Source organism: Rhinopithecus bieti, unplaced genomic scaffold (assembly GCF_001698545.2).
Source record: "Rhinopithecus bieti isolate Rb0 unplaced genomic scaffold, ASM169854v2 scaffold_2439, whole genome shotgun sequence".
Classification (NCBI taxonomy): Eukaryota; Metazoa; Chordata; class Mammalia; order Primates; family Cercopithecidae; genus Rhinopithecus; species Rhinopithecus bieti.
Genome location: NW_016804232.1, coordinates 3,827,156 through 3,853,327, shown reverse-complemented (window position 1 = coordinate 3,853,327; position 26,172 = coordinate 3,827,156). Strand labels below are relative to the sequence as shown.

At 41.3% G+C, this 26,172-nt stretch overlaps 1 protein-coding gene and 1 pseudogene across 1 annotated transcript in view; one reads left to right on the top strand and one right to left on the bottom strand.

Moving 5' to 3' along the window:
• Nucleotides 1-26,172, top strand: part of GLI3 (GLI family zinc finger 3) — a 285,310-nt gene that overhangs the window by 108,040 nt on the left and 151,098 nt on the right.
• LOC108526553 (non-histone chromosomal protein HMG-17 pseudogene) lies at nucleotides 24,450-24,743 on the bottom strand (annotated as a pseudogene).

Genomic DNA, 26,172 nt, shown 5'->3' with positions numbered 1-26,172 from the left:
AAAAAAAAAAAAAAAAAAAAAAAAAAAAAAAAAAAAAAATCTTTGTGCATTTTTTTGAGAGCCTGCTGTGAGTCAGACACTATTCCAAGTCCTGAGGGGTCAGCGTTTGCCAAAACAAATCAGGTTCTTGTTCTCAAAGCTGGCATACCAGCCGGAAGAGACACACAACAAACACCTAGGCAGAGCCTTAACAAGAACATACAGGTTGAGAACCCCTTATCTGAAATGCTTAGGACCAGAAGTGTTTTAGATTTCAGATTCTGAATATGTGCATATATAGAATGAGATGTCTTGGAGATGGAACCCAGGTCTCCACACACAATTCATTTATGTTTTATATATACCTTTTCCACACAGTCTTAAGGCGATTTTATGCAGTATTTTAAAACACTTCTATGCATGAAACAGTTTTAGCTGCATTTTGACTATGACCCATCACATGAGGTCGGTCAAGTGTGGAATTTTTCACTTGTGGCATCATCTTGGCTCCCAGCGTTTTTGGATTTTTGGAGCATTTCAGATTTTTGGATTAGGGATACTCAACCTATAGCTGCTGGTGCTCTGAGGGTAATAAACCAGGTGATGTGCTAGAGAGAGCCTTGGGTAGGGATGTTGTTCCTTAGGTCAGGTGGGTGGGGCAGGGAAAGCCTTGCTCAGGAGGTGTCTTTGCAGCCAGAATAACTGAATTAAAAAAAGAAGCTGCCCTGGGAGATCTGAGAGAGAGCATTCTACTGAAAGGTTTGCTGTGAAAAAGTACCAGGAGCAGAGCGCATGCCAGCATGGTCATTGGCCAGGGGTGGGACAGTTGGGGAGATGAGATTAAGGGACCTGGTGGGCCAACAAAAAGCCAGTGGAAGAAGTGTTGTGGTTTGATTTTTGTTTTAGTACTGTCACTCTGGCTGGTGTGCAGTGACTCTTGTGAAGGTGTGGAATGTGGAATCAGGGAGGTGACTTAGCAGGCTGCTGTTGCAGTGACCCCGGTGGGAAATGATCCCTACTGAAATGATAGCCAGCAGAAACTGAGCTCTCTGTCTGCACCACAGTGTTATGCCATAGACTTTGCTCTTGAAGTCACTAAATCCCCACAAAACAACCTTATGAGCAGTTGTAATGACTTTCCCCTTTGACATATGAGGAAACTGAGGCCCGGTAAACCTAAGTAAGTTGTCTATTTTTACATGGTTCGGAAGTGACTGAACCAAGGTTTGAACCTGGTTTGTTGGCTCCAGAGCTCAGATTCTTCACCCATGTCCCATAATGGATGAGATTTCAAAATGATAGTCCAGACCTGTGCAAGAGCCTGGCTAGGTTGGCAGTGGTTTGGGATCAGCCCAGTTGGGGAGTGCTTGGAAACGATGTCCTGGAACCCAGGTGATGGCATTGCCAGTTTTGATGGGCAAGGGCTTGGAGTACAAGTGTGTAGAATCAGGGAAGGCAAGCCGACTGCCACTTCAGTTTCCAGGCTTTGTTCTAATGCATCCAGTGTCGGAGAGGCAGGAACTGGTCCTTGCTACCTCTGCCCTCCCTGTGCTCCAGGTGTTGTGTTGTAGGGGAGAATGAGACATTTCTTCTTGTTTTGTTAACTGATATCTTGCAAAGAACTTAACATTACCTTACCTAGAAGTTTAAATGGGGAAACCTGTGGTCCTCTCTGTGCCCCCATGTTCTGGAGGATGTGAGAGTTGGGACACAGTAGTAATCACCACCACAGGCCATATGTGAGATATTTCCCATGTGCCAAGCACTGGGCTGAGGACGTCATTACATGATCTCCTTTAGTTTTCACACAAACTCATTCAGCACTTGAATTATAATTATGGAGATTATACAGCCTGCTCATGGTGCTGGTTTGAGTCTGGACTCCAGACCTCGGTTTTGGGACTGAGAAAGGGAGGCCCTACGTGCATTCCTTTTCTAGCTGTCTTGTAAAACGTTGTCCTCCTTACCATGTCCCACTTGCCCCCACATCTGCTTCTTTTGATGGTGCAGTGGCTTTTGGAACATGGGCTGTCTCTTTGGATCAAAGATCTCAATTCATTACGTGAAATCTCAGTTCTCAAGAACAGCTTGTATAATAACCGGAGCTTTCACATGTCAACAGATAATACAAAAGAATATCTGGCCCTACTTAGGCATTTTTGGGGACCAGCTCTACCAGCCATACAGAGTCCACTGTAAGATCCTTAACTGTCTCTATATGTGGCTCTGCAAAGGGCAGCAAACCACCCTGCCCCACCCAGGGAAGGAGGTGGTGGGAAGAGTGTCCTCTTTGTTTATAAATATACTTAATGTTTTCATGTGGCAGGGGGAGAGAGAGAAAAAAAAGTGAGCGAGAGAGAGAAAACACCTTTTTTTGCACAAAGGCATCTTGGTATCCAACAGTCCCACTAATATGGACAGTTCATGTCTCCTGACTTTGGTGTGTCAGATAAACTAAAAGAATCTTAAGCATGATGAAGAGGTTGGAGGAATGATTTATGAGAAAAGATGAAAAGGACTGAGTATAGATAGCAGGGCCCGTGCAGGCTAAAGACAGACATGGAAATTCTCAACCAGTAACTTAAAGAAATACATGCTAAGGAAGGCCGCTACTGACACAGAGAGCTCTGAATAGAAAATCTGTGAAAACAGCAAGGAGAAGACCACTGGCATCCCTTCCTGTCTCTGAGACCTGCAAGTAGGACTGATACTTGCTTTAAAGACAAATATGAGATATCTGCCTGGATCTGTATAAAGTAATGTTTCAGGAGACTCGATTTGACCTGAGATATATCTGTTCTGTGTAATAAAGATACATATTGTGACCGTGCTCTCTTGCTACATCAGGAAAATAAGAAAAGGCAACACTGAGACTTTTAAGAGTGACTATAATCCTCTGAGATATGGCTAGCTAGAGTAGTCTAAAGATCATGAAAAATTGTTACAAGACTTTTAGAGAAGACAGAGGGATGCATTTTTAGATTTTTAAGAAATTCGTTCCCAAACATTAATTGAGGTCCACACACAGTAGAATACAAGGTATGACCTTAGTGCTCTAGATTTTGTAATTTGGGGAGAGAAAATAAGAAACAGCACATGAAACAATTAAGTTGCATATCAACAAGTGTAAAATAGCAAGATGAAAGGCAGGACCTAGATCTGGTGACGGTGATCTCAGATTCCAAGGGGGTTTTTACAATAGAGCTTTGACTCCATGGCAAATTTAAATCCAGTATGAAATTCTGCTAATTAACATTTCCCTTCTTCCTTCCAAATATCAAATTTATGGACTCTGAAATTCACATAACACATATGCCGATGCTGCGTTTTTTTTCTGCTTGATCTGTTCCAGCTGTTATTAAGTTTAATGCCTGACTTTCATTAATTTATGAGGAGTTGTGAACTGCAATCTGAAATGCTCCCCTGAATTTCAGAGTTTTCTTGCGGAGAAAATTTCACGTGAGCTCATCCTGACCCTTGCTAATATTTCAGCCAAGCACATAGTTTATTGTCTTATGACCTTTCAGGGCCCTTCAGTGATGTTGGCACACGCTGTCATATTCTGAGGGTGGTGCACGGCTAGTCTTTGTCAGTGTTGATTTCATTCTGCCTCATACCTGATTTATCAAACCTGAGAGCCCATAGCATGCCTAATTTAGCACATAGTTCCCGTCTCCAAAATCTAATAAGCTCATAAGTAATAAATTTTCTGGGTGTTTGTGGACTTGTCCTCTGATCTAGGGTAGTTAAAAGTTGCATTTGGCATGTTTTGTTTACCATAGCGGCTATGGAAAATGCCCTTTTCCTTTCCTCTATGTCTTCTCATGGTTTATGTCTTCTTCATGGTCTATGTCTTCTCAAAAGGAACTGATTCTAGGACATGAATTGTTCAGTTTTTGGTCATTAGCACTAGATGTTTCTCATACATGAGTCCTTCTCATGCATAGTTATTTGAAGTTAATATTTCATATCGGTGACCATGTGTTCCTATGTCTGGGAGCACAGCCGTCAGACTACTGGACTGTGTGTGAAATAGCCTACTAGAGATGTAATCTCTGGGACTACCTACTCCAGTGCCCTGATAAAAGAGTTTTGAGACCCACCTTAGAGTTTCTTTTTGGAAATGTATGCCAATAGGATTTTTTTTTTTTTTTTTGAGACTGAGTCTCTCTCTGTTGCCCAGGCTGGAGTGCAGTGGCACAATCAACCTCCACCTCCCAAGTTCAACCAGTTCTTCTGCATCAGCCTCCCAAGTAGATGAGATTACAGGCATGCCCCACCACGCCGGGCTAATTTTTGTATTTATGGTAGATACAGCGTTTCACTGCATTGTTCAGGCTGGTCTCGAACTCTTGACCTCAGGTGATCTGCCCGCCTGGGCCTCCCAAAGTGCTGGGATTATAGTCAGGAGCCACCGCGCCCAGCTAGGATGTTCTTAATTTTTTTTTTTTCCTTTTGGTAACGGGGCAGCCTTGTTCCTTTGATGCCACACTCCTGCTATTAATCTTCAGATTTTCTGAAGTGTCTCTCTCATAATGAGCCACCAGGTGAGCAAGACTCTAAGGCATAGTTTTTTCTTTTTTTTTTTCCGCTGCTTTCTATTCAGAGTATTAAGATTCTAATTAGGAACTCTGTTATACAGAGCTTGATAGGAGAGCTGTGATTGGCCCCTCTCCTGAGAAGAGTCAGGATCCAGTGGGGTGACGATGTAGTGTCAGCCCTTCTGTCCTGTGAATTTCCTGATCCCAGTGTGTGGAGGGAACTCAGTGCAATTAGGAGTGAGGCCTGGATTCTGACTGGCTGAGAAGCTCCGCAGGCTGCACTGTCTGGGTTTTGGAAGTAAATGAACTTGGAGGCATCGGCAACACCAGTGCTTGAGTGTGCTCTATCATTGACTTGTCCTCATTTAGCTAATCATATCTGAGACCAAGGTAAAATGCCGATTTATTTCAGAGTTCCTTGCTTCATTTGAATGCCAACCGAGTTTTGCCAAGAGCCAAAGTAGAAACAGAGTTGTTCTAAGGAGTCTTAAGTTTGTTTTCTTTTCACTTAAGCAAGCTGATGGTATGAGAGAATGTTTTTGTGTAAGGTTTACTTTTATTAAACAAATTCCATTCTTCAAAGTTAATTTCTAAAAAAGCATTTCTTTTAGGAATTCATATGAAAGGTCTTTTGGTGTTCTGAAATTGTAGGAGAGGATTTTGGTGCAGAGGATTATGGTGTTAGTAACAATGGAATATGGTGATGTGCAAAGATTTGTAGCAAATGATTATTGATAGGGTGGTAGGTGAAGATCGTGTTTTCTTAGAGCTCATTTTATGTTTAAATGGCTTTTAGGGTCTTTTTTCCAGTCTCGGTTTAATGTTTCATAAGATGATGCTCTGCTAAATGCTGTACAAAATCAACCTGCTCGTGTTGGCTCATTTCTGATCAGTGGTGTCAGATTTGGTTGAACAATTGGGGCTAATTTTCTGAGGATCCCAGAATTGAATGAAACTTATGAGACTGTAAGCCTGTAATTCACTCAGAAGTTATAAAGAGATGTTACTAGAATTCTTCCTCAGAGTAATATTCCAAAATTGGAATGCCGAGCCAGGTAGAAGCAAAGTTCTCTCCTTGAAATGCATTTGAAAAAGCCAAACTTTTTTTTCTATATGCCATGACTATTTGATTATTGCAATATTAGTTTGTTGTTTTCTAGGAAAATTCAGCAGGAAAGAAACCTTGAAACTCTCTTTATAATTTAACAATTTTTACCGTATTTTATGACAATTATCATGTACAAGTTAACACATGCTCATTTTAATAAATCATGAAGCCCTGAAGACCGTGGAATGGAAAGCCAGAGTGGTCCATCCTTCCTTCTTCAACCCTAATCCCAGGGGCACTTGTCACTGTTTTTGTTTTAGTTCTTTTGGTAAACAATCATTACAACTCCAGAACGTGCTTATATTTTTATATCCTGACATATCAACTCTAGATATTTCTTATGCAATATATTGACTTTGCAATAAGAAAGTTAATCTTTAATTTTTAATACTGTACCCTCTTTTTTCAATGTTGATATTATATTGTTACTTGTCTATTGGGTACTTGTATAACTTTGAAGAGTGTTGTAAGCTTCTCTTTCGTTTCCTCATCAGCTTTTCATAGCAAAACAAGTAGGAAGTTAGGTCCCCTCTGCCATCCACATCCCATCTTCTGGAGCCCAGCTTTTCTATTATAGTGTCAAAGTTGTTAATGTGTTTGTGGGGGTCTTACTATCATAACCACATCTGCTATGTTTTTGTCCATAGATTAGTTTTTAAAGTTGAAGATCTAGAAAGTGTCTACAGCATTAAGGTTGTGGAAATTCTCTGTGTTGAACCAGCAGAATGTTAAGATCATACCTAACCTTCTCTGTTAGCCCAGTGTTCTAAATTCTTAAATCACCCAACAGCGATGCGTCTAGCATTAAGAACAAGTGCTTTATCTACACTTACTCTTTAATTGCTTTCCTACCTATCATATTGCTTTTTGGTAGTTGATTTAGTTTTTTCCCTATTATTTGTCTTTACAATAGTCTTACATTCCCTCACTCCCCAACCTCCCAACCATATCTTTTGCACTTAAGGGAAAGCCACCTTCTTTCCTGGCCACTTCATGCTCCTGAGAAATCTGAGCCAGGAATCTCCAGACATCCCTTTGTGATCTTCTGGATCGGAACCACTGTTTCCTAGGTCTTATGACTTCAACTTTGCCATTCCTAATTTATTCCTTTATTTTATTGGAATACATCAAGTACCTTCCCAACAACAGTGGAGGCAGAATTTCTGAGTCTTTGCATCTGTGAAATTCTCTTTATTCTACCCTTGCTCTTTCCTGATGGTGTAGTTAGAATTCTACTTTAAGATCCTTTAAGGCATCACTACATTTTCTATTACCATCCAAAGTTGTAGATGAGAAGTCTGATGTCTCTTTGATTTGTATTCCTTTGTAGATGGCTTATTTTTTTCCTTCTAGGAAACTTTTGGGATCTTTTTATCCTTAGTGGTTTGAAAGTATGTACCTAGATGTAAGTGTTTTAATTTAATTTTTATTTTCCTTAATTCTGCCCATCCCTTTGTGGACCATTTGAATCTGAAGATGCATTCTTTATCACTGTGAATGATTTCTATTATGCCTTTAATAATTCTATCTGCTGTGTTTTCTCTGTTCTTTCTTCCCAAGATTCTGCAGAGTTGATTGTCAGACCTCCTAGGTTACTTCTGTGTGTCTCTTCTCTTTACTCTGATATCCTCTATGTCTTTGCTTTTGGTTCTGGAAAATTTCCTTAACTTCATTTTTCATTGCTCCACATGATATTTAACTTTTTGCAGTCATAATCTTAATTTCTAAGAACTCTAAAAAATATTTTATTAAAACTTCTTAATATCTTGCTCTTGCCTTTTGTATTTAATGCTCTCTAAAACCTTCTAAATGTTTCTTCCACGGTTAGTTTTTCTTGTTGATATTGGTCATCCTCATTCCTGTCCTTTTGTCTCCTCATAAGCCTAGTAATCCTTGGGTGTCATTCCCCAAAACCATGGAGAAGGATGGCTGGCCTAGCGTTGTTCTGCTCGGCATATGGAAACTTGGATGGACAGATGGATGGATGGATGGATGGATGGATGGATGGACGGATGGACGGGTGGAGCATCCGGACCACATGTATCAGTTGGCAAGATTTCCTTTAGGGAAATAGGGTGGAGCTTCTCCACATGCCAGAATGAAGAGGGCTTGATTCTGGGGAGCTGTAAGAACCAGTTTGGCTTGGGTACCAATAAGGGTGTCAAAGCAACTTGCTGGGACCAACGCTAGAAGTAAGAGCTGGTGTGACTCTTGTGGTGAGTGCATTTGTGTGATAGACCTGGGTGGAAACAGGGCTTCAAAATCCACGCTGAAGCCTTTGCTTTCCCAGGACAATTCATTCTATTTTTTGAAGGAGAATCATAACATTTTTACCTGGGGAAATGCCAGCTACCCATGCTTGTGTGCTGTGGGCAGGAGACAGGCCATCTGACTGTCACGGGCGTGTCCTGTTAAGATCTGCCCAGCCCAGGGCTTCTATTTTTTTTTTGAGACAAGTCTCACTCTGTTGTCCAGGCTGGAGTGCAGTGGTGCGATCTCGGCTCGCTGCAACCTCCGCCTCCTGGGTTCAAGCAATTCTCTGCCTCAGCCTCCTGAGTGGCTGGGATTACAGGCACCCGCCACCATGCCTGGCTAATTTTTTTTGTATTTTTAGTAGAAACGGGGTTTCACCATCTTGATCAGACTGGTTTTAAACTCCTGACCATGTGATCTTCCCATCTTGGCCTCCCAAAGTGCTGAGATTACAGGCGTGAGCCACCATGCCTGGCCCAGTCCAGGGCTACTTAGGTGAACCAGCTGCCACCTGTTTCTTTGCCCTCTTAAAGAATATTTCAGGCTGCTGCTTCTCTATGTGCCATATCCACCTATAATTCCAGTCTTACCCACTTTGCATCTTGCAGAAATGGGTTGAAATTTTTTTCTTAATTTTATGTATTTCGTTGACTTTGTTAAGATTTCAGCTATAGACCCAGATTGCCTCAGTTCAAATTCTGATTCTGCCACTTCTGACAATGTGATTATGGGCAAATTACTTAGCCTTTCTGAGCTTCCATTTTCTCTTCTATACAATGGGGCCGGGAGTAGCTCTGACCTCATAGATTCATTTTGAGGATTGAATTACTTAATATAAATAAAGCTCTTAGAAGTGCCTAGCACAGAGTAAGGGCTTGGTAAATTTTATTCTTTGGTAGTGTTATTTTATCATTACTACAACACTTACTTCCATTTTTTCATTTCACAGAGGTCTTTAGAGGGACAGGCGAGAAATATGTTTGCCCAGCCTGCTATCTTGAACTGGAAATGATAGATTAAATATGTTGCATTTCTGCTACACTGCAGTATTGTCAGTTAAACTTAGGACCCAGGCCCACCTCTGCCACCTTCTGGCAGTGTGACCTTGAGCAAGCTCTTAGATACTGGACTGGCTTCCTCATCTCTAAAATGGGATTGGAAATGGCAGCCGCACAGGGTGATAACAGGAATTAAGTGAGATAACTTGTTAAAACCCATTGAGTTCCATTCTTACCCTCACATCTTTAATGCCTTGGTTCTCACCCTAAAAAAAATTACTGACATACCAAGGGGGACTCATGGGCTGTCTGACTGACTGTTTTTCCTTCTGCACATTTAAGATCTCTTCTGATGCTGCTGAATCCTTCTTTATAACTTTCTTACTTTTAGTTTTAAGATATATTTTCTTCTGTTTATGATTTTACAAATTTGAGAAGCCTGAAAATAAATGAATTTAATTCTAAACTTCTCACTAGATAAAACTAGGCATGTATCATATTTTACAGAATTACTTACAAAGATTAAAGAGGCAGCTTCCCAAANGCTGAATCCTTCTTTATAACTTTCTTACTTTTAGTTTTTAAGATATATTTTCTTCTGTTTATGATTTTACAAATTTGAGAAGCCTGAAAATAAATGAATTTAATTCTAAACTTCTCACTAGATAAAAACTAGGCATGTATCATATTTTACAGAATTACTTACAAAGATTAAAGAGGCAGCTTCCCAAAAACAATGATCCAAAAGCCAAAAAGTCTTTTGAAAATCTTACTTCTTGCTACTGGAAGAGCTAGTCTTTCATTTCCTGAGAAAAATGACACTTTGTTTATTTTTTTAAACCAAATGGATTAACAACAATATCCAACTGGTAGTATTCAATAGAAATATATGATAGGTTGATAGAAGTGTAAATCAAATAATTGAATTCTGGCCAATACCATAGCAGACAATTAAAGTGAGTGATCTTGTCAAAATGTGTCTTAAATTGATTGCTCCCTTGTTACAGACTGGCTACTCAGGTAAGTTTTTCTCCTGACATCTTCCTATATATTCCTATATATGTATGTTTTCTTTGATTTTTTTAATTGCATATTAAGTCTATTTGAAGATACTTGATTGGCACCCTGTTTTAAATTTGTTTCCTTCTTTTTTTATTTTTCTTTTCTTTTCTTTCTTTCTTTCTTTCTTTTTTTTTTTTTTTTTTTTTTTGAGTCACGGTCTTGCTCTGTCGCCCAGGCTGGAGTGTGGTGGCATGATCATGGCTCACTACAACTTCTGCCTCCCAGTTCCTGGGCTCAAGCAATCCTCCTGCCTCAGCCTCCCGAGTAGTTGGGACCACAGGCATGCACCACCACACCTGGCTAATAATTTCGTATTTTTTATAGAGATCGGGTTTTGCCATGTTGCCCAGGCTGGTCTCTAACCCCTGAGCTCAAGCCATCCGCTGTTTTGGCCTCCCAAAGTGCTGGGATTACAGGCGACAGCCACTGTGCCAGGCCCTACATTTGTTTCTTAACATGGTTCATTTTAATGCCTGCTACATTGTTTAAAAATCATGAACTTGGAGAAATAAAAATACACTATAAAACTTAGGTTGCTTTAAAATTGGAAAAGTTATTTTCAGTCTGTCCCAAACACTACTGGAGTTTACAGATTTTAAGTTGGCCCTATCTAGGAAATGGGCGTAGTGAATCCTGGGGATGCATGTGTACTGTTTAAAAGGCACCACAGTCTGCAAACAGTTTTGCAAGTCAGATCTCATTGAGAAGAGGGAAGTGGGTAGATTTATGAGCTTCAAATACATGCTGCCCACCTCACATGAAGTACATGTCAGTGTGTTTCTTTTAAAATCATGCATCTCTGAAAAATGTGTCATGGGCTATAGTGTCAGAGAAAAACGTCTTTATCCCAGCTTGGACAGAAGAGCATGAGGCAGTTTGTCTACTGCAAGCCTGGGATCAGCTCTGAGGTCCACTTACTGCCAGGCCTCTCTGGCCGAAGTTAAAAAGGCTGGTTACCAGAAGGAGTGCCTGCAATCAAGAGCCATGTCAGAAGTGAGAAGATAGCCTGTCAATCAGAGGACAAGACCGTGTGGTTGAAAGCTGGTGAAAAATTGAAAGCTAAGAAAATCCAAACTGAAAGAGCTGGAATAGCCCCAGAGTTGAGGAGGCCATCCTGAGTGTGGGATTGTAAAGTGTAGATGGTTCAGGGGCTGGCTCTGGACTGACGCTCGTCATTGGGTGTTTCTGTGGAGGCCTCACTCTTTTGGGCTGGAGACAGCCCTGTAACCCAGAAACAAGAAGGCCATAGCTTCCCAGCCCTTTAGGCTGACCCTCTTCTAAGAAGTGGATTTTGGAACCCAGACCAAAGCCCAGACTAGAAGAATGTTGTTATGGTAGCTATAGGATTGCTGGTCTGTGTCAAGTGAGGTGTATACTTTTCTGAAAATTTTAAATACTGTGCAGGTGAAACACAAGACCATGATATAAGGTGGTTATGTGACTTCCTGCAGGATATATCATATAACTGATTTTGTTTTCCTTTACTCATTGCCTACCAGGAAACTCAGATTTAAAGTTGCTGCTCAGTTATTCCAACTCTATTGGATTGCGGCCTGCATATTCTCTCTTAACTTTCTCTAGGTCTTGATCATCTAAACTGTTCTCTGATCAGATTTTTCTTTAGTTAGCTGGTGAATTCTACCTGGTGAATTCTTGTATGCTGCCTGAAATCTTTAGTGAAATGAGGCAAAGTATTAAAATCATACCACTCTAGATCACTTGCTGAGGTGTGTTACAATTTCAGTCAGTATGAGAAATAGTCACATAGGTGAGCGTTATTAAACCAATGTGTGCAGACAGACTTGTGTGACAGAGTAAGAGGATGTTGAGAAGTCTTGTGTTGAATGAATTTGACCACAGCAGTTTTCCTTCCCCTCAAATGTCAGAACTTTTCAGAGAAACACAGGCACTACTCTTTCTCCTGGTATGATTTGGAAAAGCCAAATACCTTTAGTCTCTTAGAAAGGCCTCAGAGAGAACTATTTTACCATTCAGATTTCAAACTTTTCTCACCTGCCAGTATATGTGTGTTTTAAATATTTTTCTCTCTCATCATTTTTTTAAAATTCCTTTTAAGTTGACCGGGTTTAAGGACATTTGTGTGCTGCTATTTTTTCAAGCCCCAATGTGCAGTGATTTTATAAGTGTGTTTTAATATTTCAGTATTTATATTTGTATTCCTCCTGTGAAAACATGTGGTTATTAATCGAGTTTTTGTATGATCATTCCTTGTGTTTTTGAGTTATCTCAGACATGCAGCTTTCCTATCTTGGCGCCCAGCTCCATCGAACCCCATTGTAAAGCGCTTGCACGTAAATGCTGTCTATAGTTATACCCTCAAAAATAAGAGGCTTGTCTCCTGAGGACAGCTCCATATTACGGGCAGAGTATAATCCTGAACATTGTTTTTCTTTGCTCTCAAATGGCTGGGGACAGTGAGTCAGGAGTGAGAACTCCCTTTGTTTCATGTCGTGTGCATGGCAGGGGAAGAATGTCGCAGGGCAGAAAATGAAGAAAGACATAAAAGGATCTCAGCTCAAGGAGGTCAGATCCATCAGAGGCTTAGCGTTGCCTTCAAAGATGCCTGGGACAGGTGGCAGTTCAAGACAATCACAGTAGCGGCGTCCGCTGGAGCCGAGATAAGGGATTGTCGTGGAAGCCTGCTATCTGCTGCCCATTTGCTTTGATGTAACTCTGCTAGCAAGACTTGGGGGAGCAGACGACTGTCTTCCTCCATGGTCTGCTGCTGTTGTTCAGCCAAATTTAAGGTCTCATTACAGTGCTCCTTGAGGATTAATCCTCTTTAAGGTTTACATGAGATGGTTTTGTCCAAGGGCCCAGCCAGGGACCTTGGCGCCACCTGTACAAGGCACCATGGCAGCCTTTTTTTTCCCCCTTTCCCTCTCCAAGTTGTTGATACTTAAAAATACTTGTTGGAGTGAGGACTGTAAGCATGTGGCACCCTTTGCTGGCTGTTGTTGTATTTTTGCTTTTGTGCAAGCAATAATACCATTAGCACTAAATTGTCAGCTTCCACTTCCTCACTCTTTTCTCTGTCAACTCTGTCCCTTTTTCAAAAGAAAATCTGCCATAGCTTGGCTCTAGAAGGGATTGTTGAGTTCTTTTGACCCATTGCCTTTATAAAATATCTATCAGCATAACTTGCAACTACTTGGAACACTTCATCTTAAAAATATATTCTTTGAGCGAGCAAACCAAACTGCTAGATTTTCTTAGACTTGCTATTTTAAATACCATCGTTTAGGAAAAGACAAGTGGCAGATTTTATTTCTGACTTGTTTCACACACACAACAACAACAATGGCAACATCAACAACTAAAGCAAAAACCATCTCTTGAGTCTCAGAAATAAACTTTGTCCCGACACTTTGAATTTTTAGTTGAACAAACCTTTTCACTGTCATTTAAAATCCCTCAAGTGGCACTTGAAGGCAAGCAAGTCGGGAACTTTGAGACCAGCATTTGAATTTGGTTCCATGATACTATACTTGGCTTTCCGTACTTGGCTGGGAACAGAGATGATTCTGAGAATTACTAATGGGATATGGAGGCTTTCCATCCCTCGCCGGGGGTTCAGGGTAACTTTCTGTTGTCAGCGACCAAAAGGTAATTCACATCCAACTGACTGCCTTTGCTTAGCCTCTCTGGTGTTGGTTTGGTTCTCTAGGCAGAGGAGCACTGAGAATTAAAACGAGTACCGTAACTGGTACACAGTCCCACAGTAAGTGTCCACATTTTCTGGAGGTCAGACTCTTTCCAAATTTGAAATAATCTTTAAAATAACAACAGAAGCAAGCTAAGCTCCTGCAGTCAATTTAGTGAGGGAAAAAGATATAGTCATACAGGCCACCTGACATTCTAGAGCTAAGAATGTGTTTGGCTTTTAAACTTCTGCAAGGGATTGTTTTGTTGTGTGTTTACATTGATTGACAGTCAGTTATCAAAAGGAAAATCACCTTTTGAGATGGTCTATTTTAAGGGTAACTCCTCTCCACCCATGAGTGAGTAAATAATGGAAGGCAAGACAAGACAGTGAGGAGAGGCAGCTGCCATGGGAGAGTTGAACAAAGCGGAATGATGACTTGGTGGGCATCAGGCACCTTGCCTCTGAAGGTGACTCTTTACTGTAGTAACAGAACCAACCTTGCGGATCTTGGTGTAACCAGGTAGCATCTTGGCTTCGTGCCAGACTCCTGAGTCAGAATTTCTGAGAACTGGATCTTAGATTCTGTGTTTTTAACAAGTTTTTAAACAATAAAGTGTGAGAACCACTGCTTTTAAAGGTCAGATGTCAGTCTCAATTTCTTCAAGTTCCCAAAGTTGGTAAGCACTTACATTTTCTGTCTTAAAAAGATCCTGTGCATTTGCACGGCTGGTTGTGGCACATCAGACCATTCTTTGAATTACACTTTACTTTTCGTAATTACTTAAAAATGAAATTGAATATTTATGATGACATCAATTTAGTACTTTCCGCAATAAGTAAAGAAGATTGAATACCAGTTATTTCATGCTATGGAGAATTTTTATTTATTTCTCAGGGGTTGTGCCTAAACTGAATTAACAACAAGAAATAAGGATAATTTGTATAATTATGTTTTTGTATCTCTGAATTTCCTTTTAGGAAATAGAAATATATACACCCTTGTCTGCATTTTAAGTGCATATGTATTTTTTGGTGTGTCTGTCAGACAAAATACAGACTTTTTTTTTTTTTTTTTTTTTTTTTTTAAAGATACAGACTTTACTAAGTACGAAACTGCTCTCATTGCTAGAAAAACCACCATGTTTATGAATTAGTTTTCTAATCATTACTTCCTGGTCAAACTCTGCATGTTTTTAAGGAAGGTTTTATTGCCGAGATTAGCAGATTCAGGATGTGGAAATGTTGGTTGAGTGTAATTCTCTCTCCAGAAATGTGAAAATAGAGTTATTAATTACTCGTGAAAAAAGTGTTGGCCTGGTCTGTCCAGTTGTCCCATCAAGGTGGAAGATGTTAATTTAAGGGATGAGTAACACATACTTCAGACATACACATTTAAAATAAATGTCAATAATGGACTTGCCAGTTGACTTTACTTGATATGAATGCTAATGTTTTGTTAGCACTTGTGATAACCACAAGAAAACAGTAGAGGTGTAGAATGTAATAAAAAGTTTGAAGTAGTACAAGTTTTGTAATTAATATCCAAATTTATCCTTTTGGACCTTTTGATCGTAAGGTCTAAAACACCCTTGCGTGTTCTAGTAAAATATTATACCTTCAAGAATTTTTCACCCTGTTCAGGCTCTAGGAAAATCTGATTATCAAAAAGTCCTGATTCAGCATTTGGTACAAAGGGAGTTACTATAGCTGGTTTTCCTTATTCAGTTTTAATAGGTGATTATCTTTTAGAATATACTTGACTTAACGCATGCTTTTAGTAAAGAAAAGATAGGTGTTGGTGACTTGGTTTCTTGGAGGAAAATCAGATGTGATTTTGGAATTAGAAAGGACAGGATTCTAGTCTCAGCCCTTCACTGGCTGACTTGTCTTGTGTAAGTTACTTAACCCCTCAGCTTCCTTCCTGACACCAAGTACCTGCTTCAGATGTTTGTGTAAGGGTCGAACATCTGGATCCATACATTGACATCCTAAGTGCACTTGGTCATCAGAGTCCGTATGGGTATGAAACTCTTCTCTCTCTTAAGTGATTGAAATTTGAATACCTGAGGCACAGAACTATCTTGTTTTCTGTTCCAGCGGTTATCACGTCTGGTCAATTTGTGATTATACATACAGACCTCATAGTTCTTCTCTAATAAAAATCATAGAAAATCTGATTTTATGTGATCAGGAGGTGAGGCTTTTATAACTGGAAAAGCTGTGTAAAAGCCAGGTATGCTATCTGATTTCCTGGTCTGGCTTATTTTTATCAAGTAGCGTTTTTCATTTTAATATTCCCCTAGGGTCTCTAATTCATTTGTCTTCATGTCATAGACATTGGGGGGTAACATGGTTGCGTGTTCTCTGTTTTAAAGATACAGGTGCAGAAGCATGGGAGGTACTGGCCCTCAAGCCAAGGGGAGAGGGGATCGGCTGCCATCTCTGCTGCCAGTCTCAGAAAACCTTCCACCTGTGGCTATTTGGTACCTTTTAATTTTAAGCTCTGGGGCTTATTAATTACCAACACTGAACTTAAGATAACCAGAGTTGCTGTGCTGAGGAACAGAGAAGCACACACTAGCTTTTGTTACTGCTCTCTGATTTTATTCTGATTGTCATTTTAAAACAATAGTAGCTGGTATTCAATGGGTGCCTACTGCTTAGGTAGGCATTGCTGATGGAGGAAGAGAAAGTGGGGACGTGAGGATCCTGCAGTTCTAAGAAGAGCAAACATGCAAACTGGAAGCTGTCACTCCCCAGCTTGGGGCACACATCCAGATTCTTAAGGGACATCAGATGGAAAGAAAAGTAGGCAAAGACCAATGTAGAAGAGAGGGCAGGAGCTTGGGAATTCTACATGGAGATAATGTTGTCAGGCATATATTTAAGCAGGTGGCAATTAACATTTGTTGACTAAAATAACATACATTGGTATTTCATTTCTGTTATTTACTATTTTGGGGGCGGGCACAATAGTTACCGCTTACTTTCACGGAACCAAACTTTTGCCCATTTGCCTTCTAGACCAGCATTTATCAAAGTGTGGTCCCAGGACACGCAGCATCTGCATCCCCAGGGAACTTGTTAGAAATGGCACTTCTTGTGCACCTCCTCTGTCTTACCGAATCAGAAACTCTCGGGCTGAAACCCAGCAATCTTTGTTAACGAGCTCTTTAGGCAAAGCTGATGCAGCTAAAGTTTGAGACCATTGTGTTAAGGAGTATTAGCTAAGTAGAACAATTTGGGTTTGTCATTAAAAGGGGGACACTGAGGCAGGTGGGGAGCTGTGATCCAAGTTGAAGAGGGAAGGAGAGTCATCTGTCTGGTTTCTTCTGACCTTTACTCATTGGCAAATTAAAACCCAAAGTAGCTGATGGCACAGGAATTTAGATGCAGCAGCCAGTGAACGTAATATCTCTTTTTGGTGGTAGTTTGTTTAAGTCACTCTCTTATTAAGCTGTAACTTTCTCAGCCTGTTATTTATTATTATTATTTATTATTTATTTATTTTTTTGAGACAGAGTCTCGCTGTCACCCAGGCTGGAGTGCAATGGCATGATCTCAGCTGACTGCAACCTCTGCCTCCCGGGTTCAAGTAATTCTTTTGCCTCAGCCTCCTGAGTAGCTGGGATTACAAGCATGCACCACCAAGCCCAGCTAATTTTTGTATTTTTAGTAGAGACGGTGTTTCACCATGGTGGCCAGGTTGGTCTGGAACTCCTGACCTTGTGATTCGTCTGCCTCAGCCTCCCAAAGTGCTGGAATTACAGGCGTGAGCCACCACGCCCGGCCTGAGCCTGTTATTTTGTATCCCGTGAACATGTGCCTATTTATCACTCAGGTTTGCAGGCTGCAATCCAAGAATAATAACAGCAGTTCTATAGGAGAAAATGATAATTGTTGGTCCCCAAATACTGGATTCATAGAAACTTATGAAAATAGAAAAAAAAGTTAAGCTTTACAAGATTAAATCAGAACAGCAGATCTAGAGCCATGTTCATGCACCAATTCCAAGTTAAGTAAGAGGCAGTAGCCATTCAGAGTATATGTCTAATTTCAGCTTCTTCCTTAGATTCTTTGAGATGCTGTTTTGGCCTCTTAATTTAAAGAAATGAAAAGAGCCAAGCACTTTATTCCCCTCTACAAGACATCAAGGAGAGGGGGTAATAAACAGTACCTTGCCGATGTATTTTAATAAATACTGGTTTACTGCATCCCACAACGAAAGCAAATACATGCAATTACTTGCAAATTTTTTCAGTGTTTGTACTTATAAATCTCTGCCTAAACCTTCCCAGCTGGGAGTTCAGTTAGTCTTTCTGCTGTGGAACCAGGGCTTTGTTCTCCTGTTCAGCCTCAGCACAAGCTGGAATAATTCAGAAACGTATTAGAGAGATTGCTGCTCCCAAAAGGCATGAGGAAATAACCTTCACTCCCGGCCTTAGGGAAATCAGCCCAATCAGAGTTCGGGCAGATTTCTCGATTAAACAAAGAACTAACTGTGCACAAATTGCACCTTAACAATTTGTAAGGTGTCCACCTTAGAAATGTCTTGCAGATGGAAAGCTGATATTTTTTAATCAGGGCAGTGGGGCTGCTAAAGTCAAAATGTCGCCAGCATTTTCCTACCACTCCACACAATTAGCATCCCCCCAAATTAAATTTAAAGTTGCATCCATAAGCAGCCCTCAGCCTCGAGACCCATGGCACCCGGTTGTCAAATACAGATGGAAACCACTCCCTGTGTAAGTGCGAGGGTCCAGGGCATGTATGTGTGTGTCTGTGAGTGTGTGTGGATGACTCAATTCATCTGGAACACATCCCCGGGAGCTTTGTGCTGTCAAGTTTTATTTCAGCAAACTTCACATTGGGAACCAAAAAGGGGGTAGAAAGTTATTGCACTTAATGTTGTTGTGACTTTCCTTGCTCCTAGTCAAATTATTCAGAAATCAAAGTCAGGCCCCTGTGTCGCTGTGGAATGTTGTTTAGAATGGACCTTTTAGGAGGGATTTAGTAGATGTCTGCTGATTGCTAAGAGATGCTCCTGCCAAACCGTCACCCTTATGGCATTTTTAGAAAAGTGACTGTATTTTTCTATAGGAAATCTGGGGATATTTTAAGTTGTGTCAGTTCTCTATCTGTTCTGCTTGAGGTACTTTTGCTCTTTAATGCAGGGGAGGGACCCAGCCGATATAACTAGCAGGTACTCCCAAGCCTTACTGCCCCGAGGGTAAGAACCTCCCAAACCCCAGCACTTACTTTAGGAAGAGAGTGTACATTATGGTCGGTCTTGGTCACGTCATTCTGGCCTGAATTTGACAGCTTTACATTCTTAGTATAGCAGAACAATCAAGGGTGCTGGCAAGGATGGTTTGGGATGGTTAAGAGCGAAAAGAAACTATAGCCCCTGGGCCCCACAGAAACTCTGTGATTCCCCATGTGAATCAAAACCAGTCTAAGAAAACACTGAAAATTCCTTTCCTTACATGTTCTTTTTGGTTTTCTTGCTTTGCTTGCATGGAAATGTAAACATAGGACATATTCATTGACAAGATCCTTTTTTCTAATAGAAGTCGGGATGAAAGAATACAGCGCGGGAGTCAGAGGCCTTGGCTTCCCTTGTTGGTGTTCTGGGTCCTGTCCCTCCTTCCCTTGGCTGAGCCTTGTCACTTGTAGGTGAGGGAAGCTCCTACCAGCCCTGCCTGCCTCCTATAGCCCTGTCTGCTTCCAAGGCCATGAGAGGCTTATATGAGAGAGTGGTTGAAGGAGCCTTGCTGAACTGTGAAAGGGTCACACAAATGGTGTTCTTCTTCCCTTCGGAGTTTTGGGTTTCAGGATGCTGAGTTTGTCGTTTCTGTTTCAAAACAGTGATCTGTTGGGTTTTGACCCATATCTATCCTACGTACATTAGGAACTCTTAAACAGTGGTGGCAGCCTGTCATTCTGTACTTACTGTGTCAAATGAGCAAGTTAAGCTGGTGAGAACTTAAACTTGGAAATCAGAAGGCCTCTGGGCCCCCTGGGTGCAGCTGAAGTGGTGTAGTGTCAAGGTTCAGGGTCTCTAGCTGGTGTGTGTTAGACTTGGTGTGATTCGAAGGCCCATTTTGAGTCATGACCCTGCCACTTTCTAGGTCTTCATTTTATCTGAACTTTATGTCCGTCACCTGAAAATTGAGAATAAGTGTATTGTCTTCTCAGACCTGCTGTGAAGAAATCAATGAGAAAGGAAACAAAAACTGCATAGTCCAGAGTTAGGACTCTGAGCTCAACCCTGCCATCAGTGGAAACTATTTGGGACCTAACATACACATTAAGAAACTAAAAAATAATGGAAAGGTGAAAAAGCCCTTGATTGTATTTCATTAAGATGATTAAGCTTTAAATGGGACGAGAATATTTGCAAATCCGAGGTTGGTATTTTGAGCCTCCATTAAAAAAAAAAATCCCTGTATGAAAGGCAAATTCATCTTATCTTTTCCTCTGTTACATGTTTGACAGGGCCTTCAGACAGCTCTGGCCCATCAAGAATATTCTGATAACTGCACTTGCAGTGTTAGATAATGAACTTTACCATCAGAGTGGACATTTAATTAACTATGGTGTCGTCCTTCTATGGAGACAGCGGCAGCTACTCAAGGGCCAGCATCTCCCTGACCACGGAATCTGCAGTGGTATGTGGGACGGGAAAGCCCCGAGCTGGGTTATTTTCAAAATGGCATTTAAATGTACACCAGATCGACATTTATCATTTTAATCTAAACTCTACTATAAATGAACATGTGTGGCCTCTGAGATCATACACTTTGCTAGAAGGAGGTTCATGTGACCTGGCAGCTCCTGCCTGAAACATCATTTGTTCCATTCCCCAGCAAAAGCAGGCATCTAACAAGTCAAAACTATTTTCAGTAACGAGTCCTGGTCTCTTTTAAAGCTGGAGTTCCCAATGTCTTCTCTTCTGCACCCATTTCATTGACTCAGAATCGCACCCATCAGATGGAAAAGCTTCCCCATTAGGAATGCTCAGTTGTTGGTCATTTTTCTTAAAACTGAGTCATGGCAATGAATGTTTAAGTGACTTGTCATTCTCAAAACTGTTCCTATGTACTGCAACATGTAAAACTACCTGTCAGACAGGTGACAGCCTTATAAATAAAGGACTGGAGCCATATAAGGGTGCACCTAGGTGGTGCTAATGAAAACATTGCTCAGAAAGGCATCCATTGAACCCAGAGCCCTGGCCTTTTTGCTGGTATCATTTCTTTCTCTTTCCCCTGCTGCTTACTTTTCTTCTCTCTCTTCCCTCCGTCCTTCTGACCAATCTATTGAGTGAAATCTCATATTTCTGTGAGATCTGTGAGTGAAATCTCGCATATTCCTTGGCAGAGTAATTGTTGAATGCCAACACCAAAAGTTAGAATTAGTTTAAAGAACTGGGACTTCCACAAAATAGGGAATTCTGGTGTAAGTTGAACATTTACCTATAATTTAAAGTGTGCACTAACATGTTGTAGCCTTGGGCCTGTCCCTGGAGGAAAGACACTGTTTAGTTCGCAAATGATATCTGTGTATGGCTGAACATTGGTAAAGGGAGAACGTAGATAACTTTACAGACTTCTGAGAATTGCCCTAAGTAGCTGAGAGGGAAGGAACTTGAAAAGGACACCCTAGATCTTATGAGACCACGGACTTACCTCTTATTAAATTATGAGCATGTTAAAAGTGGTGGAACTTTAGCTGTCTGTGTTTATGGATTCTATTAGTGTTTTGATATATTTTGTGTTAATATTCCTGAAAACATACAGCAAGAGGACCTCTGTAACTGAGGCAAACCTAATATGATCTGGAGAATGCTTTGGCCAAGTCCTGTAACTGATGCTGTGCCCTCCCGCCTCAGAGGTGATCTGTCTGGCAAGTGTTAAGTTGTTCATATAATAAAAACAAATGGATAGATTTTATGAATATGTTGAAAACAGATCCCCATATATTTAGAAAGGGGATGGAAAGCTTTAATTCTTTTATTTTATTTTTTTCTTTTTGCAAATCTAAAACTTGGACCTGATCCTCTGGGTATTAATGAAGCTTTTCAGTTTATTTAGTTTATTCACCCAGTTTCAAAGGGCCAGAATTTCTTAGGATAAGTGTTGTTTATGGGTTGAGCTTCCTGCTTCTCCCCTCTATTTCCTGGGTGAATTTTACCCAGCACCCACATTTCATCGCATGAATTAAACCACATCAGCTTGTGTGCTGCTGTTCAAAATCCAGAGGTTTTTAACTGAGCACTTAAATAGGGAACTGTACCTGAAGGCGGGTCCCATAAAACTGCTCTTCTCCGCGTTTAAATTTGAATTTTTCATACATGTGACATGTTTGGGACCTGGTAGCTTCTGTCAAGACAGGTCTTGCAGAAATGTATGTGTCTTGAAAAGGGTTTCTTGGTATTTCCACGCTGTTGCTTGGAAAGGGTTTCTGTGCCGGTCTTGGTGCTGCTCAGGCTGCTCTGTGAGCTCATGATGCCCTCCCTGTGCATTTGAGGTACTTTCTTCCTCAGGACTTTTGAGGGAAAACCCAAGACAGCCCACAACAATCTCTATTTTGGTCTTATTTTTAATATAGCTGTGGGTAGTATGACAGTTGTTAGCACTTGCCACCAACCCCAAATTATATAATGTGCCATGAAAATAAAAATCTCTATGCCAACTCCTTCCCACTCTCAGAGGGGAAAAGAAATCACGGAGAGCATAAAACTGACTATGCATACCTGTGACCCCCTTAAAATAACCTCACTCTCAAAACAAATTTTGTTTCTCTTTCCCAAGCAACTAACTACCCCACTGTGTCCCTGCTGTGTGCAGGTTTGGCCCCTTGGGAGGCAAAAACGCTTACTTGTAGGGAACTGAGTGTAGGACCTTGGCGTTACGGGGAACTTAATAGCAGCCCAGGGGCCTCACAGAGTTAATGTAACATCCACGTCACCTGAACTATCAGGAGCTTGGTGGAAGAGATGAATTACACTAGCTTCCATTCAGAGAAATGAAAATCTGGGGTAATTTGAAGTTTCCCAAAATGTAGGAAAATGGGCTGGGCACGGTGGCTCACACCTGTAATACCAGCATTTTGAGAGGCCGAGGTGGGCGGGTCACTTGAGGTCAGGAGTTCGAGACCAGCCTGGCCAATATGGTGAAACCCTATCTCTACTCAAAATACAAAAACTAGCCAAACATGGTGGCAAGGCGCCTGTAGTCCCAGCTACTCGGGAGGCTGAGGCAGGAGAGTCGCTTGAACCTGGGACGTGGAAGTTGCAGTGAACCGAGATTGTGCCACTGCACTGCAGCCTGGGAGACAGAGCGAGATTCCCATCTCAAAAAAAAAAAAAAAAAAAAAAGGCAGGAAAATTATTTGGGGCCAACACAGGAAAAGGGTTTATATTTTTGTCTCCTACCCCCTTTTTCCCCTTTCTCTCTTCTTATTTCTTCATTATTGCAAATGCTCTGTTATTTTTTAAAGTATGCCTTTCCCTGCCTGGTGCGGTGGCTCAAGCCTGTAATCTCAACATTTTGGGAGGCTGAGGCAGGCAGATTGCCTGAGGTCAGGAGTTTGAGGCCATCCTGGCTAACATGGTGAAACCCCTCTCTACTAAAAATACAAAAATTAGCCGAGCATGGTGGTGCATGCCTGTAGTCCCAGTTACTCGGGAGGCTGAGGCAGGAGAATCACTTGAACCTGGAAGACGGAGGTTGCAGTGAGCCGAGATCGTGCCACTGCACTCCGGCCTGGGTGACACAGCAAGACTCTGTCTCAGTAAAAAAACAAAACAGAAAACTGTCTCCCTGACCTGCACACACATACATGCCTACACTAGTAGATTTCTGGAAGGGTTAATACAGGTGTATTCTGGCAAGGAACCATGTGACCTTAGGGTTCTTGGGACTTCACAGCACAGTGCGGATGTGTCACTTAGCAGTGACTGAAGGACACGTTTCTTTTTCCTAACCCTCTTTACCCTAATAAGCAATTGAATCCTTCACACACACCTGCTGTTAAGAAAGCACTTCTGTATTTTTTTTTCCCAAGCCAAACTGTACCTAGCTTTATTAAAGATACTTTCTATAAGCAATCACAGTATTTCAGGCAGGACATGGGCAGACAGTTGTTAACAGTATATAACAACTTTCAAACTCCCTTCTTTGGACTACCAATAATCAGAAAGTCACCATAAAACCCAATCAGTCTTCATCTGATGCTCTGAACAGGGAAAGTTTAGAGTTGACATTTCGCACTTAGCATGTTGTTTAACAACTTTTCACAAGCCGACCCTGACTTTCAGGAAGTAGAATGAAAATGGCAGAATTTATCTGAAGATCCACAGTCTAGAAATGGAACCTCTACTCTTTGAGGAGTGCCATATCAGTGCCACCACTGGAAAGTCCAGATTGTGTGACACACTGGTAACCAATGGCTGGGGATCATGTCCCAACAGATGTCTGGCTTTAAGGGAGTTAAGCCTATGCTGAAAGGTGGAAAGGGAGAAGAGGACATAAAAACAGTTTGTTTTTCCCTCCCACAAGGTTTTTGTGCCAAGGTGGACATGTGTGTCAAGGTCAGGGAATCCCTTCTCCTGGGAGCCAAGAGGAAGTCTCTCAGAACTAGAAGGGAAAGGGAAAGGTGTTTTCCCCACGTCAGTCCAGCTTCAGAGACATTCTATTAGGGACATATGTCCTGTCCTCCAAAAACAACAATGAAGTGTTCTGTGTGCTAACAACATAGCTTAAAAAAAATTATAAAACAAAATTCTGCATTTTTATAAAACTTGATAAAAAATAGTATTTCAAACTGTACAGTCATCAGAAGTACACAGTTAACAAAAATGCAGATACTTCACTTGGCGTCTCCACACCTTCAGCTTTCTGGGCCTGGTCTTTATTGGCAACTCCATTTTCTGTAGGGTTATTCCCCTCTTTACCAGCATCAGCTTTTCCCTTTTTCCCTTTGGGTACCTTCTCAGGGGCCTTTTTAGGCTTGGGCTCTGGCTTTGGAGGAGCAGGTTTAGCAGACAACCTCATGGATCTTCTCTGTGGTTCGTCCTTCACCTTGACTTTATCTCCTTTAGCATCCCCTTCAGCCTTTCTCTTGGGCATGATGGCAGCAACAGCGGCGGGTCATAGGCGCTGGGCATAGGATGCGGTGGCATGCAGGCGTTAGTCGGTCCGGGGGTCGTTCTCGCCTCTTATTCTTCACACTGCTCCACACTTCTGTATTTCTTACTCACCAGAGATGCAGACATCATATGGTCATCCCTGGCATTCCTTGGGCTTTATTTATTTATTTTTGAGACAGCGTCTCACTCTGTCGCCCAGGCTGGAGTGCAGTGGTATGATCTCGACTGTAGCCTACACCTTTCAGGTTCAAGCAATTCTCCTTCCTCAGCCTCCTGAGTGAGTAGCTGGGATTACAGGCTCCTGCCACCACGCTCGGCTAATTTTTGTATTTTTAGTAGAGATGGGGTTTCACTATGTTGGCCAGGCTGGTCTTGAACTCCTGACCTCAGGTGATCCACCTGCCTCAGCCTTCCAAAGTGCTGGGATTACAGGTGTGAGCCACTGCACCCGGCCCTATTTATTATTATTATTTTTTAACTGAATGTCTCTTATCTCTTGGCCAGGCTGGGATGCATGATCTCATGTGGGCACAGTCTCCTGGTGCCCAGATATGCACCTCTACAGTGATGGCAGCAGTACCTTCTTCATAGGGAGAACACATTTCTAGCCCATAGATTCTTCTGACATTCAGTAAATGTCAGGCATCCTTATAGTTATTAGTTGAAAGAATGTTGGTTGGGATTAGAAGTATATTATATTTAATTTAAAAAATTTAATGTTAATTATTATGGGTACATAATAGGTATATATATTTATGAAGTACAAGTGATGTTTTGCTACAGGCATACAATATGTAGTAATCACATCAGGGTAATTGAGGTATCCATCTCACGTATTTGTCATTTCTTTGTGTTAGGAACATTCTGACTCCACCCTTTTCGTTATTTAAAATATATAATAAGTTATTGTTCACTTCAGTCACCCTGTTTTGCTATCAAATACTAGATCTTATTCATTCTGTCTTACTGTGTTTTTGCTCCCATAACCATAGAACTGTATTCTGTGGTCATATAACCAAATAAAGCTAAGTAGGTCACCGAACAGTTGAGCCCAAATCTTGTTCCTCGACAACTGAAGATACTTGGCTGGCTTCCTGCTTATAATAACAGTGGGCACAGTCTTCTAGGGCCCAGATATGCACAGTGAGGCATAATGCATTTGGAGAAAAAGGGTTGGTTTCCACAAAGAGTTCATGATATTATCATAGACAGCGGATGAAATTCCTGTCATGCAGTGAATAGTGGCGTGAAATCTCCCCTGTCATTGTTTGTGGGAGTCTTCAGCATCTGGCACATTTTTTTGTCCTTCACAAGCTCTGTGTCTGTCTTTATTGGTTCCATTTTCTTTTACTCCTTTTCTCGGGCTCCTATTTCCTGGATGTCCAGGGCTTTACACCCTGGAGCTAAGT